The 15,517-nt window shown below is 44.4% G+C and overlaps 1 protein-coding gene and 1 long non-coding RNA gene across 5 annotated transcripts in view; one reads left to right on the top strand and one right to left on the bottom strand.

The window, feature by feature from the left end:
• LOC138985047 (uncharacterized) overlaps positions 1–477 on the bottom strand; it is a 90,015-nt gene extending 89,538 nt beyond the window's left edge. For both annotated transcript variants that reach the window (XR_011462283.1, XR_011462282.1), the window contains exon 1: positions 344–477. This is a non-coding gene — a long non-coding RNA (uncharacterized lncRNA). The remainder of the gene's footprint in view (positions 1–343) is intronic.
• Positions 478–624: 147 nt separating this feature from the next.
• ZNF76 (zinc finger protein 76) overlaps positions 625–15,517 on the top strand; it is a 30,062-nt gene continuing 15,169 nt past the window's right edge. The window contains exon 1 of one of the 3 annotated variants that reach the window (XM_070361232.1): positions 625–797. The gene's annotated coding sequence lies outside the window, so the exon portion shown is untranslated. The remainder of the gene's footprint in view (positions 798–15,517) is intronic. The other 2 variants (XM_070361231.1, XM_070361230.1) reach the window with 2 other exon arrangements.

The raw sequence follows: 15,517 nt of genomic DNA, 5'->3' as shown, positions 1-15,517 counted from the left end.
GAACCTACGAGGGTCAGTGGTAGCTGGTTTCGAGGCTGGGGGTGGGACTGACGGGGGAATGAGCGTGAGAGAACCCGAGAGGACCGTCAGGGCGCACTCCCTAAACAGGCGAGTCCCTCACGGCTCCTCGACGTCGTCCTTTTCAATAAGGTGCTAGTAATACCTGCAGTTGCTTCCTTCAGGGGGTGGGTCGAAGATCGCAGGCCGTGCGTGCGGACTGCGCACAGCAAAGCGCCTCAGGACCCTAAAGGCGCAGGAGGCCGCCTGGCGGCTCTGAGCCGAGGAGAGGCACGGCTTCCCTCACAATCAGCCCCTCCGGCCCTCCCCAGCACCAGGAGCGCACCTTCTCGCCCGCAGGCGGCCGACGAGACGGCGCAGAGCCCGCGGGGCCTCGGACTCCTCCCCGCGCCCGCCTCAGGCCTCAGGTGACCGAGTCCCCTCTTCAGGAACAGGTGGCGGCTCTTTATTGCTATAGAGACGACCCGGCTCGTGAGCCGCGCCCAGGCCCTGACCGGGGCGTCGTGACGTCATCACGCCCTCCCCGGGCGCCCAGCCTGGCGGGCGGCGCGTCACCCGGGTCGGGGGGCGGGGCGGGGCTCTGAGGGGCACCGTTCGAGACCCCGGCCGCCCGGGCTCCGGCGGCCCGGGAACCGGGATAAGTGAGACGGCGGCCGCCGCCACTCGGGGTGCGGGGTGGAGCCTGCCCTGTATTTTCTATACGGGTTCCGGGGCCCGGTGGAGGCCCGCCGAGAGGAGAGGAAAAGTGCGGCGGCCCTGGAACCTGGATATCGCGCGAGGCAAGCGGCTCGCGGGCGGGCGGGCTATGGCGCAGGCGGGTTGCGGGGCCGGCGCTGGTGGCGGGGCCCGGTGCATGGCGGTCTGTCGGCGGAGTCGCCCTCGGGGCTGTCAGGTTGGTGGCTACGGGAAGAGTGGGTCCACCGTGCCCAGGTGGGAGGCCGGGCAGGCGCAGGGTCCCGGGAAGGTCCCGAGCCTGGCGTGCCCACCCTCCTCTGGCCCTGTAGCTCGGTGGCCGGACTGCTGGTCGGCGGCCTGGCCCTCCCGCACCTCGGGTCCCGGCTCCCATCCCTGCCTCCCAATTCCGCCCTGTGACTCCTGCCCCGTGATTCCCACACCCCACCGTGTGACTGCGCCCGCCCCCACCTCTGACCCCCCACCCACTGACCCTAAGACCTCACCAGGTAATCCTCACTTCTTACTCTTTGACTCTGCCAATCCAGGAACTTCCCCAGCACTGCCCAGGGGCCCACCAACACAGTGACTGACCACCGGACATCCCCACATCCCTTCAAACCTTACTGACTCCACTAGTCTGGTAACCCGTCCAGTTCTACCCTGTATTCCCCCCCACACACAAACTTGGTGACTCCCCTCAAACCTTTTCTGGTAACTCCTAAACTCAGCCGTCTAAAATAGTTTCTCAGCCAGTCATCTTCTATGTAACCCTCAATGTCTGATAATCCATTCTTTTTCCTATAACTTCATGACCTCATTCCATGTTCCCCCTCCATCCTGAAGTCACCTCCGCTGACGTCCCTGTCTGCACTTCAGCCCCCCAGTGTCAACCAGCACATGACTAAACAAGTGCCCTAGCACGGAGCTGGTGCCCAGGAAATTATAGAGATGAATATGAAGTAGATGCAGTTGGAGGCATCAGAGAATCTGGATTGAGTATGTGGTCTCAGATCGAAGTCCTAGCTCTGCCACTAGAACGCCTTTCCTCTCTCTGGACCTCAGTCTTTCATCTATGATAAGGTTGGGTTAAATGACCTCAGTTTTCTTCCAGCTGTGAAGTTGTACAATTCTCAATCAAGATAATATTTGTTTGCAATCGTTTTTGTATTCCTAGCTAGAAGTTTACTTTTGTAACCTCACCCCAGGGTCAGTAATGTATTCAAACACTTGGCACGAAGCCTAGCCTAAGGGAGCCCTTAAGTATATGCTGAGAAGCTCTTATGGGTCTTAACTCCATCCTGGGTGCTAGGGAGTCAGCAGATAATGAATGCAGGGCCCACACTTTGCATTATCTTTGTACCCCTGAGCTCTTGGAATCCCTGTCCTCTTAGGTCTCCTATGGCCTCCTCACTTCTTTGGCTCTTGACTCTGGTTATCTCCTTAATGAAGATTAGCACTTAGTGCTAAGCACCTACTGTGTACCACAGTTTGTATGTGTAAATTAAGTTTTCCCTTCACAAACCAAAGACATGATTCTTCCTATGTCTACCACTGTTTCCCTTATTTTGTTTGTTTTGGTTTAGTTTTAAACAAATGACGAACCTGGATTCACACAGATGAGTAGCAGAGCTGGCATCTGAACCTACGATCTTCAAAACTCTCTTGATCCATAGCTTCTCTTGCTCCTAAACCTACCTGGGTTTCCAGGTTACCCTCAGCCCCTTGTTCCTTATTTTCTAATAATTCCTAAGCCCAACATCAACACTTGCCACGACCTCCAAGGTTTCTATTAATATTAACCTTTCCCACATGGCTTGGTGTCTTCCTCAACCCATTATTCATAACTTCTGACCCCAAGTGTCCTGAGACCCCTGCACCTTAGTACCTCTCTTTATCCTTTGTCCAAATATCCTCTCACCCTATGAGTCCTTGGAGCTCCCGCTTATCCTAAGGTGTCTCCCGTCTCACTGGCACTTTACCCCAAATCCTCTCATCCTAAGTCTGCTTACCCCCAGGAATTCATATAAATAAGAGATTTCCAATCTCTTATGAGTGTTCCAGCTGCCTCCTTTCTGCCATCCATAGCTACATCCTATTACCCAAAACCTTTATCTAGTGACCACTTCACCCAGCTTCAGTGAAGTGACCCCTTTCCATTCCAGTGGGAACCCATCCTTCATAATCTGTACACCCTCCCATTCAAAGGTCCCTCTTTTTCACACCCTGTTAGTATCTTGTGAGATCCTCCCTCTCAAGATCTTGGGTCACGTGGCATCTTTTTCACTTCCATCAGTGATCTCCTTTTCAAACCAGAATCGTCTCTTTACTAATCCCTATTCCTGTGCCCCATCCATTGTCACAGTGCCTTTTTCCTACCTTACTCCTTCTCTCTCATGCATCCTTACCTCACCAATCTTGGTAACATTGATTATGATGTAAACCTTTCTTCCATCTTAATTCTGCCCTTCTTCCACTCTCTTGTGCACCTAATTCCAGGGGCATATGAATGAGCATGCACTTTCTCCTTCCTACACAACCTGGCTAACCAAACCTCATTGGTTTGTCCAAAGAGCTGCACTCTTCTGGTAATAGACCACTAAGGTCACAGTCCTTTAGGTAGCCAGGAGAGAGTTCTTGGAAGTCCTTCTGAATCCATCTAGCCATGTCTCCTTGACACAGTCTCTTCTGTTTATAAAGCTGCTTGCTGTATATGCTCTCAAAGAGTAGAACACTTTGAGTGTGGGCCCTGAGGTAGCCCCATTGTTTTCCAAACCCTGGGATGACTTTCCAGTTCTCTGCCACCAGAAGACTGGATGGTAAGTAGCAACATGTGACATGAAAGATCCACTTCCGAAAGTCTATTCTGTGGATCACTGAATTCTCTGACCCCATATAATATATGTATTGGCTGTATAGCAATAAATTCAGCAGAGGGCAAAATTAGAGTTAAGGAAGAGGTAAATCTCGGGGTCTGCAAATTCTGTGGATTGATTTTTTTTAAAGGAACTTTTGCCTTGGGTTTGTTTAATCTCTCAGGCTAGAATGTATTCTGCCTTGGATGTTAGCTATTCCCACTACACTCTTCTCACACAACACCCATCCTCCACCCCACACTGATTTCCTTAGGAACAGAGGCTGGGTTTTCTTATTTTCTGTTTTCTTAATCCTGTCCCTCATATGTAGCAGGTAGTCATTAAATACTTACTGGATTGAACAAGTTCATTCAGAAATTCTGCCTCAGATACAAACAAGTGAAAACAGCTCATGTCTACATCTATTTTGTAGCTACAAAACCCTTCTCCCCAAATCCCTCCAAACATGATAAGTGACAAGTCCCTTGATTTAAACAGTTTGGAATTTAGATACTTCCTTTTTTAGTCATTGCTTTGGTGAGAGAATGGGTGTAAGTGCTTTTTTTTTTTAACTGTATTTCTAGTAAAACTAGAGAAATTGGTTGACATAGTTGCTAGAATACAGTGTTAACAAGACCAGAGTGTGTCATATGTAGATCAGTTCTCAAGAAACAGCTTCATGAAATATTCAGTGGGGGTTGCAGAGACAGAGAACAGAAGAAACCAAATTGACATAATGTTGGTAATTGTTGAATTTGGGTAATGGGTTCATGGAGTTCATTATACTATTCTTTCTACTATTCTGCATGTTTGAAATCCATAATAAAGAGTTTGAGAAAGAAGAAGAGGACAGATAGGTGAACACATGCAAGTTTAGCACTGGTCCTTGAAAGATATCTCAAAGCAGATTAGTTGCTGTTAAACTGAGTCAGTACTACTATCTAGTCCTAACCTATTTTTGACCTCTTCTGTTTATGAGGTATCAGGATGCCAAAGCCAAAAATTAGCACTATGCAGAATTGTACCATCCTGGCAACAAGCACCTGTTGCCCTGGTCCTGCCTTGCTTCCCAGCCCAGACCTGGTTTCTTGTAGTAAGGGACTGGGCTGGACCTAAGAAGAAGGAGAAGCTGTGCGGGGAGTGAGGGTGAGGTCAGAGCTCAACCAGGGTCTTTCCCTTCTGGCCTGAACCCTTTAGATTACTGGGAGATTCTAAAGGTAAGGATGTTCATTCATTCATTCATTTACTCATTCATTCATTCCACTAATGTTTGCTGAATATCTGCTAGAAGCCAGGTACTTTTCTAGTACCTGGGGATAGAGTAGTAAATAAAACAAAGCTCCAGGATTTAAGTAGCTCACCTGTTTGGATGAAGCAGAAGCATATGATAAACAAGTGAAATATATATGGAGAAAATTAACCAGAGAAGGAAGATAAAGAGTACCAGAAGTCAGGGTATTAAATTTTATTAGGGTGGTCAAGGAAGGTCTCACTGAAAGGGTAACATCTAAGCAAAGACCCAAAGGAAGTTAAGGGGTGAGCCAGGCATTTATCTGAGGGAAGTATATTCCCTCTGCTGTCAGAGAGCAAGTGCAAAGGCCCTGAGGCAAGAGTACACCTCGTATGTTCAAGAAACGTGAGGACACCAGTCATTATGGCTGCAGTAGTGTGAGAGAGGAGAAACAGCAAGAGATGTGGGTGGGAGTAGATTTGTGGTAAATCGTATTAGGCCTTATAGGCCCCTGGATTTTCTGTGAATTGTGAGTGAGATGGGAGCCATTGGAGGGTTCGAGGCACATAAGTGACATGATCTGACATAAAGGATCATTCTGGCTGCTATGTTGAGAATAGGTTGTAGTGGGCAAGAGGGGAAGGAAGGAAACTGATTAGGGAACTGCTACTGTGGTCCAGGCAAGGAAAGTGGGTAGCTCGGACCCGAAGTAAAAAGCCAAAGAGTGAGAAGTGCTTGAATTCTGGATATGTTTTGAAAAAGGAGCCAGTAGGATTTGCTGAAGGATTGAAAGTGGCATGTGAAAGAAATAGAGAAGTTGAGGATTGCTCCATCACTTTTGGCCTGAGCAGTTTAACAATGGGGTTCCCATTTACTGAAAAGGGGGAGCCTGGAAGAAGGGCACATGGTGAGGAAGGGAGCTAAGGTATTCACTTTTGAATATGTCAAGTTTGAGATGTTTGGGGACATGGAAATATTGAGTAAGCAGCTACATATACAAGTCTTTCCGACTTGTTAGTGAATGTCTGCCCTTCTGGGAACTGAAAGAACACTGTTACCGGGCCAGAGACAAAGGAGCAGAGTGGAAGAGCACTGACGGCTCTGGCGTGGGACTCGGCTCTGCCCCCAGGTAGCCATGTGATCCTTTGGGACTCCTCTGGCAGCTCTGGCCTCTGTCTCTTCATCTGCAGAATGACTGCTTTAGACTAGAAATGAGCTGTCTTCTCAGCTCCTCCTGCTGTGAGAGCTGATGAAGCAAGCTTAGAGCAAGTGAGATAATGTATCTGTATATCTGAGAGCATGTTGTAAACTGCTGAGCTCTACACAGGGTAATATTATTGGTGCTGAGTCCTCCCTTCCTTCACTAAAGCAATACCCAGTGAATGCCTGCCATGTTCTGGGCTCTGGACACAGAGGATCCAATAACAGGGAGATATATCCGTGCCCTCATGGAACACTGCAGACGAGCCACCTGGTGTAGTAACTTCATTGCTGAGTGCAGAAGAAATGGCTGGGGTCTCACGGTCTGCTGTGGTGTTGGCCAGGGAAATCTTGTTCTTGAACTGGGTCTGGGAGAAAACTTTGTGGATGTCATAGATGAGGCAAAGTGGTAATTCAAGTGAGGAAAAAGTTGGCATCCTCTTTGGGGCTGGAGAAAGAGCTGGGATGGTGGGATTCAGTCCCTTCCCTCTTTCATTCCTTCACTCAGCATTTACTCTTCTGCCAGGAACTTCTTTTAGGGAGCTTATGTCTCTACGGTAGATGAAGGATTTCAAAGCCAATCTCAGAAGTTTCAATCAGATCTGATTCACAATAAGTGGAGCTGATTTAGGATTCAAATTTGAGCTAAAGAGCTCAGTTAGCTATGTGACCTAGTAGTGTTATTCATTTAGTATCTGTGGGCACATTCTTTGTAAGGTGCTAATTAAGCCGAAATGCTTGCTCTCTAAGAACTTGAATTATAAGCAGTTTAACTGTAAGTAGGAGTGTGTTATTTTCATCCCAAAAGAGTTAAGTTTGAGGGAAAAATAACATAACTGGCAGAGTAATCCCTTCACTGCATCTGGAAGCACAAACATCTTACCCTGTGTCATTTAGATGTTTATGTTTCTATTTAAGGAGAGTCTCTGACCAACTAAACAAGAATATAAGATATAAGGACTTCTTTGGCAGTCCAGTGGTTAGGACAGATTAGGACTCTGTGCTTCCGTTGCAGGGGGCACAGGTTCAATTCCTGGTCAGGGAACTAAGATCCTGCATTCTGTATGCCTTGTGGTGCAACAAATAATAATATTTTTTTTAATACAAGGTATAGCCCATCTTAATGAACAGGATCCCTGGAGAAGGGAATGGCAACCTACTCCAGTATTCTTGCCTGGAGAATCCCATGGATAGAGGAGCATGGTGGGCTGTAGTCCATGGGGTCTCAAAGAATCAGACACGACTGAGCGACTAACACTTTCAGCTTTCAATGAACAGGTCACTCACAAAATGAGAGTGGGTATGTAACCAGCATCTTGTGCAAGTAGCTCTTGTTTTCTGTCCTGTCTTTTTCTGGGATGAATGTTAGACCTCAGCACCTGAACCTTTTCTGGTGGGGTTAAGCATTGACAGATTGTTCTCTGGAGAACCTGGAGCCACTATAGTGCCATCAGCAATGCACACTTGCACCCGCCTCTCCTGGCCTTGCCAACATTGATGGTTGGATATTTCTTTTTTTTTTTTTTAATTAATAGACTATTTCTTAGAGCAGTTTTAGGTTTACAGAAAAACTAAACAGAAAGTACAGAGAGTCCCTGTGTACTCCCTTTTTACGCACCCCCTACCCTAAGCCTCCCAGTTTCCCCCAGTTAGCATCTTACACTGGTGGGGTATATCTGCTACAATTGATGACCCAATGTGGAGGCATTATTATTAACTAAGTCTATAGTTTACATTGCTGAAACTCCAGTACTTTGGCCACCTCATGGGAAGAGTTGACTCATTGGAAAAGACTCTGATGCTGGGAGGGATTGGGGGCAGGAGGAGAAGGGGACGACAGAGGATGAGATGGCTGGATGGCATCACTGACTCGATGGACGTGAGTCTGAGTGAACTCCGGGAGTTGGTGATGGACAGGGAGGCCTGGCGTGCTGCGATTCATGGGGTCGCAAAGAGTCGGACACGACTGAGCGGCTGATCTGATCTGATCTGATAGTTTACATTATGGCTCACTCTTTGTGTTGTACACTCTGGATTTTCAAGTATCCACCATTATAGACTTGTGCAGAATAGTTTCACTGCTCTAAAAATGTGTTATGCTCTGCCTATTCATCCCTCCCCTCCTTCCCCTGCACCCTTGACAACCACTGATCACTTCACTGTCTCTTAAGTTTTTTCGTTTCCAGAATATCATATCATTAGAATGATACTGTATGTAACCTTTTCAGATTGGCTTCTTTGACTTAGCAAAGTACATTTTAAGGTTCCTCTGTGTCTTTTCGTGACTTAATAACTTTTCTTTTTATTGCTGAATAATATTCTGTAGTATGAATGTACCACAGTTTGTTTATTGAAGGATGTATTGATTGCTTCCGGTTTAGGGCAATTATGAATAAAGCTGCTAAATAAATAAAGATCCATGTGCAGGTTTTTCTGTAGACATAAGTTTTCAACTCATTTGGGTAAATACCTAGGAATAGGATTTCTGGATCTTATTGTAAGAACATGTTTAGCTTTGTAAGAAACTGCCAAACTGTCTTCCAGAGTGCCATTTTGCTCTGCCATTCTGCATTCGCACCAGCGTTTGGAGTTTGCAGTGTTCTGGGTTTTCAGCTCCTGTAGTAGGTGTGTGGTGATATGTCATTGTTTATTGGCTGTGAATACTTTCACTTTGATTTTTGGTAATTCCATAAGTATAATATCATCATGATTATTCTTTCTTGTTCTTTAATTACTAATGAGAATGAACCTTTTTTGTGTGTTGTTTACTTAATATTAGTGTTTTTTTGCTTGTGTGAATTCATATCGTCCAGGGGAAATTTGGTATTATTCTTGGAGGTTTGTAAGTGTCTGCACGTGGCTTTTTCTCTGCCTGGGTTTTTTTTTATTGTGGTAAAATACACAGAACATAAAATGTACCATCTTAACCATTTTTAAGTGTACAGTTCAGTTACATGTTTGTTTGTTTTTTTTGGAGTGTAGTTGATTTACAGTGTTGTGTTAGTTTCTGCCAAACAACAAAGTGAATCAGTTACACATGTGCATATATCTGCACTTTTTTATATTGTTTTCCCACATAGGTCATTACAGATTATTTAGTTCCCTGTGCTATACAGTAGGTCCTTATTAGTTATTTATAAGTTACATGTGTTTTTAATATCATGCCTTATATTTTATTTCTTTAATATTTTCCCGTAATGCTGAGGGTTTTTTTAAAGCCAACTCTTCTGCCTTAGATTTCTTTGCTTCAGAGGGCCAAAACTACCTTCTCTTCCTGTTTGAGATCTGGGTATTATTCCATTTTGATTAACTGATAATATAAATTTAACCTTTTTGTCCCAGAGTGATGTTTTAAATAACATGATGTTTCTAAATAACTGTGATGATTCAGTCCCTTCTGAAACTGTCAAATAGCCTGTCTCAAGCACGCAGTGACCCCAAGCTGAATTCCAGTAACAATTCAAATGTAACCTCCTCATATCTGTATTAATTTGTTTGTTGATATAATGTGATATCCTTAGGATAACCCTTCCAGATTGCCTTTTTTTCTGGACTTTTCTTTTCATGGACTAAAGGTGAGTTTGAAACTAAGCCATGATTGCTCTGTAGAGTGTTTACAAACTAAGGTGCTAAATTCACTTAAACATTTGTCTGAAAATTAGATTTTCAAGTTATCTGTTTTAGTTTAAAATGAATGCCATTTTGCAGTAAAGGAGACTGTATTTTCATTGACTTTTTTGGAATTAAAAATAATCCATTTTGCCCAATTACTCCCTTTTCTGTGACTACTTCAAACCTGTAAAATTGCAGTAGCCAAATAGGAACCATACTAAAAAGCACTTTGGGCTTTTAACATCAGTGTGCCTTTTGGAAAGAGATGTTTAGCTGGTGTTTTAAATGTGTTTCTGTTATTAATTTCCTGTTTTCTCTTTAGTTTTTGGAAACCCACAGAACCAAGCCTGTTTCACTACGGGTTTTGTGTGTGCACTGAAGTCTTTTTCTATAATAACAAACACTGAATCATTTTACTACAGCCCTTCCAAATCTGCTTCTCATTTGTTTGCCACTTGACTCCCTCAGGCTTTGTCCCTCCCAACCTAATGTCGCTTTGTCCTTTCTGAGAAGTTTTCTATATTTCCACATTAGTAATTATCTGAGTGAAAATTGTCATTTTTCCCCCCAAAGTTGAACATTTCTCTGTTTCCAAGCAAACGTTTTCTTTTTTTCTTTTTTTGGCTCCTCAGTACCCTCTGGGCTGACAGAGTCCAGAAACCCTATTTCAAATGTTCCCAGAATTCGGGTTAGCAGAAAATGATAGACTAGCAAACAGGTGCCTGTAGTCCAGGCGAAGCCCTGCTTAGGTGTGGGTCAGATTAGATCTGAACCATGACATAGTGGAGAAGCACGTGGCTACTCTTTCATTTCCCATCTGTCATACCTCTTATTTTTCTGCTTTAAGGACACAATTTAAGCCCATCTTTTTTCACAGGGAAAGATTCAATGTATCTAAAAAGTTTTCATAAATGTTCTCTCTCTGGTAACTATAATTTATGTTTACAAGAGGAAACACATTTATATATTATGAAGTCATGGAGCTGTTTCCTGCACCAGAACCAACAATACGTTAAGTTCATTTAAAAATGCAACATACAGGAACTGGACTTGCTGCTAATTCTGGGTGTGTCAGTCTCCCTTTTCATCCCTACCTTTTGTCTTGGCTCTTATTCCTCACCACACCTCCCCCTAGACTAGCTCTCCATTCGGCTCAGGTCATTAGGGAGCTGGTAAAAATTACACCCTCCAAAAAGAAAAGGTAGCAGCTACTCCTGCTCCCCCCGCCCAGCTCCCCCCTGCCCTTTGTCAGAGGGCCAGGGGAGTTACAAATCTGAAGTGTCCAGTACAGGCAGGAACTGCTCAGACCCAGCCATCCTCAGGCAGTGACAAGCCTTCTTTGGCTCTGCCAATGTCCCTGCGGTAGTACTGGCACAGGAGGCTTCGGAGTTGACCATTATTTAACAAAAGAAAGGAAGAAAAATGGCAATCAGACGCTTGTATGTGCCTGGCAGCCAAGAAGCAACTTCTCACCATCCGCAGTCAGGCACTGTTGGAAGGAGGATTCAGCGATCTGGAAGGGCTAGAGAGCAAGAGGGGACTGTTTTATTAAAGGTTTATGTTATGAGGCTTAAGGAGGAAAACTGAATATTTAGCCTGGACATGAGAACATGTAAAAGAGTAGGGATTTGTTTTCTTTGAGTATAAAAAGCGTTATTTTGGGAAATGTGGCTGCTAGCTGTTCCCTCCTTCTATGTGGTCAGGTTGAGAAGAACCAGGATTAAGTTGCAGTGGGTGAGATGAAAGTTAAACAACCAGTATTCAAGTGTTCTAAGAGCTGATGTTGTGTTACAGTGGATTAGCAAAAGGAGGAAATAAACCAGATATTAAGAGGTATGGACTCTGGGGCCAGCCAGCCTGGCTTAGATCCTGGCTTCAGCACTAACTTGTTCTAGAACCTTGAGCAAATTATTCCACCTCTAAGCTTCAGTCACCTCAGCTGTAAAATGGGGATAGTGTACTCATTTCCTCATAGGATTGTTTTTAAGATTAAAAAAGATAGTATAGATAGAGTACTTTAAACAGCAGCTGACATGTATTAAGGGGTGTATATTTAATAAATGTAATTACATGAATGGTGGCAAGGATTTTAGGGTCATTTGGGCCAACAGTTCATTTTACAGATGAAGAGGCAATAACAGGAGGTGAAATTGAGGTTACGAGCCTTTCTACAGATCCCAGGCTGTTGTCAGTACTCCTAGCTGTTACAGGAATACTCATTGCTTCAGAAGCATATCCCTTTAGGTTCCCCTTTCACCCGCTTCCCTAGAGCCAGCATTTCTCGGGTAATCCCTGTGTGCCTTCACTGCGCTAAATGCTGACGTTTGTGACCTCATTTCATCCTGACAGTAACGTGACAAAGACGCCACTGTTATCCTCATTTTGTTTTTAAGATGTATCATCTAAATTTCAGAGAGGTCCAGTTACTTTCCAAGGACACACAGCTTGAAAGAGGCAAAGTCTGAGTTAGAACCAAGACTGACAGCAGAGCCTGTGTTGTTAACCATGGCACAGATTTTCCTCAGAAAATCTCAGTAGAATACAGATGAGCTAAGTTAAACCAGCCATTGCCTCAGCAGCCACAGGGCCCAGCCATAAAGATCTGAGGCTGGTTTGTAATCCCGACATAGGTCTCTCAGGTGTATTATTTCTGATACAGTGCTGTTAATATGAAAACAGTTCCCCAAAAGAACTTATCTCCCTGGTTAAGAGAATGAAAGTCGAAGGTCCTGGAGCAGTCCAGTAGTGGCCAGGCCCAGGGCTTTCATGAGGTAGGGACCATGTTGGGGGTCATCAGGACTCTGGGCAACACTGAGGTCACTGCCAGGATCCGAGCAGACCAGAAAAGATGAATCATGTATCGGAATTCCTACCTAGACCAATGGTTCCTTACCTCCTTCAATCCCTGTAAGACTCCAATGACGGTCATGACTCTCCCCTCTTCAGAAAAATGTGCAAGCTCACACACCAAAAACGTGTTATCAGGTGGCTTCAGGGTTCATAAACTCTAGCTAAAAACCTCTGTATTAGGCAGCAGAATAGACTCCTTAGGAGTACTGCTCTGGTGCCAGGTGGGCTGGATTCAAATCCTTTTCTTTCATTTACTAGCTGTGCAACCTTGAGTAGAGCTTCAACTCCCTTAACTGTAAAATGAGGATAATAGTATTTAATTAAAGGGTCAGTGTGAGGATTAAACAGGTTACCAAATTTAAATGCCTAGTACACGGTTAGCTTCCTGGCCGTGTTCACTATCAGCGATAGTAGCATTGCTGTCCCCAGAGCTTAGCCCATTCAGTAAATGTTATGGACAGAAGGTATGAATCATTCTGGTGGAGATGCCGAGTCTAGCAGAGACCGTCCCCACCAGTGTGTCACAGACGGGCTGTAGTTATGTCAGGGTGCTTACCCACTCAGCCCTTGGAACTGCCAAAGCTCTAGCTGGTTGCTCATGACTTCAAGCACCAGCACCCAAAGTGTGACATACAAATATCCTCTCTGGGTGCCCTGATGTGATAACAGGTCGGGCAGCACTGATTGAGAAGATGAGCTGGCAGCTAGTAAGAGTCCAGTAGGCCGTGCAGACTTCGAGCCCGGGAGAATCCTATGGATGGGTGGCAAAGAGAACCTTGCCCTGGAGCAGGGCTCCGGTACTCCGTCCCACAGCAGACGCACGTGTCAGTGCTTCCCTACTGGGACAAGGACTGGCACGTCACAGCTCGAGGATTTGTGGAGAGCCCGCAGTGAGCCAGGAACTGGGTTTGGAGCCCGAAGTCTTGTGTAGGCAACGTGTATTAAAGAAGAAGAGGTAGGCATGTGACCCTGGGACTGTGAGTGCCAGGAAAACGTGGTGGCCAGGGCTGCAGGGACTTCTGAGGGGACCAGCCTTGCCTGCAAGGTGAATGAATTCTTAGGGTGATAGGAAGCCACTGAAGAGTTTTAATCAAGGAAGTAGTAGGTTTAGATTTGTACTTTAAAAACAAAAAAGGCATTCTGACACAAAATTTGAGTGAGAAACAGGCAAGAATTTATTGACACATATTAGGAGGTTCTTACATTAGTCAACAGGTGAGGTGATACTCACCTGGAATTAGGTACCTTGACCTTCTTGTCTGTCTTTTAATTATTTAAATTGAGGTATAATTGACATGCAACATTATATTTGTTTCAGGTGTACAACATGCAGCAGTATCTGTATATTGTGAAAGGATCACCACAGTCAGTCAGTTAACATCCAGCACCATATGCAGTTACAGAATTTTTTTCTTGTGATAAAACTTTTAAATTTTATTCTCTTAGCAACTTTCAAGTATGCAATACAGTTTTATTAACTGTAGTCATCATGCTGTACCTTACATCCCCCGGGACTTATTTTGTAACTGGAAGTTTGTGCCTTTTCACTCCCTTTACTCATTTTACCTACCGCCAACCCCTGCCTTTGGCAGTCACCAATCGGCTCTCTGTATCTATGAATCTAATTTTTTTAAGGATTCCACATATAAATGAGATCATACGGTGCTTATTTTTTCTCCGCCTGACTTATTTCACTTAGCGTAATGTCCTCAAGGTGCATCCATGTTGTTGAAATGGCAAGATACTATTCTTTTTGTGGCTGAATAATATTCCAGTGTGTGTGTGTGTGTGTGTGTGTGTGTGTGTGTGTGTGTGTGTGGTGTAGCTCTTTCTTTATCCATTCCCCCATCAGTGGACACTTAGATTGTTTCCATGTCTTGGCCATTGTAGATAATGCTGTAATGAATATGGAAATGCATATATCTTTTCAAGTTAAGGTTTTTGTTTTCTTTGCATAAATGCACAGAAGTGGGATTGCTCAATCAAATGGTAATTCTACTTTAAATTTTTTGAGGAATCTCCATACTGTTTTCTATAGTAGCTACACCAATTTACATTCCCACCAATAGCACACAGCGTTCCCTTTTCTCCACATCCTTGCCAAAACTTATTTTTTCTTGTCTTTTTGGTAATAAAACATTCTGATAGATATGAGGTGATATCTCATTATGGTTTTGATTTGCATTCCACTGGTGATTAGGGATGTTGAGCATCTTTTCATATACCTACTGGGCATAGAAAGCTGTCTATTCATATCATCTGCCTGTTTTTTCAGTTGGAGTGTTTGGCTTTTTGCTACTGAGTCATTTGAGTTCTTTGTGTATTTTGCATATTAGCCCCTTATCAGATACAGGATTTGCAAATATTTTTACCATTTAATAGGTTGCTTTTTCATTTTATTGATGGTTTCCTTTGCTGTGCAGAAACTTTTTAGTTTTTTTAGTCCCAATTGTTTATTTTTGTTTCCTCTGCTTTTGGTGACAAATTCCAAAAAGAAATCATTGGCAACTTACCACCTATGTTTTCTTCTAGGAGCTTTATGGTTTCAGGTTTTAAATTCAAGTCTTTAATCCATTTGAATTAATTTTGTGTATGGTGTAAGATGGTGGTATTCCTAGACTTCTGAGGATAAAGGGGGAATCAAGAATGACCCCACTGGGAATCCCTTGGTGGTCCAGTGGTTAGGACTCTGTGCTTTTACTGCAAAGGGGCTAGGATCAATCCCTGGTCAGCAACTAAGATCCTGCAAGCTGCATGGCCCCCCAAAAAAGAATGACCTCACTGATTCTTGGTGAATGGATGAATCTGAGCACAGGAGAGATGTCAGAATGGTCACAGAGAACCAGCAACCCCGGAGTTGGCCTCCTGCCTTCAGTGAGTCTCCCTTCTAGGGGAGTGAATTTAAACGGGGGTTTTATAAACAATTGACTTGTTTATTTACTGATCTGTTTGGCTGCACTGGGTCTTGGTTGCGGTATGCAGGATCTTCAGTTGTGGCATGTGGTTTCTAGTTCCCTGACCAGGGTTCAAACCCCTGCCCTGTGCTTTGGGAGCACAGAGTCTTAGCCTCTGGCCTAGC

Source organism: Bos mutus, chromosome 23, assembly GCF_027580195.1.
Source record: "Bos mutus isolate GX-2022 chromosome 23, NWIPB_WYAK_1.1, whole genome shotgun sequence".
Taxonomy (NCBI): Eukaryota; Metazoa; Chordata; class Mammalia; order Artiodactyla; family Bovidae; genus Bos; species Bos mutus.
This window is presented reverse-complemented; position numbering and strand designations above follow the sequence as displayed.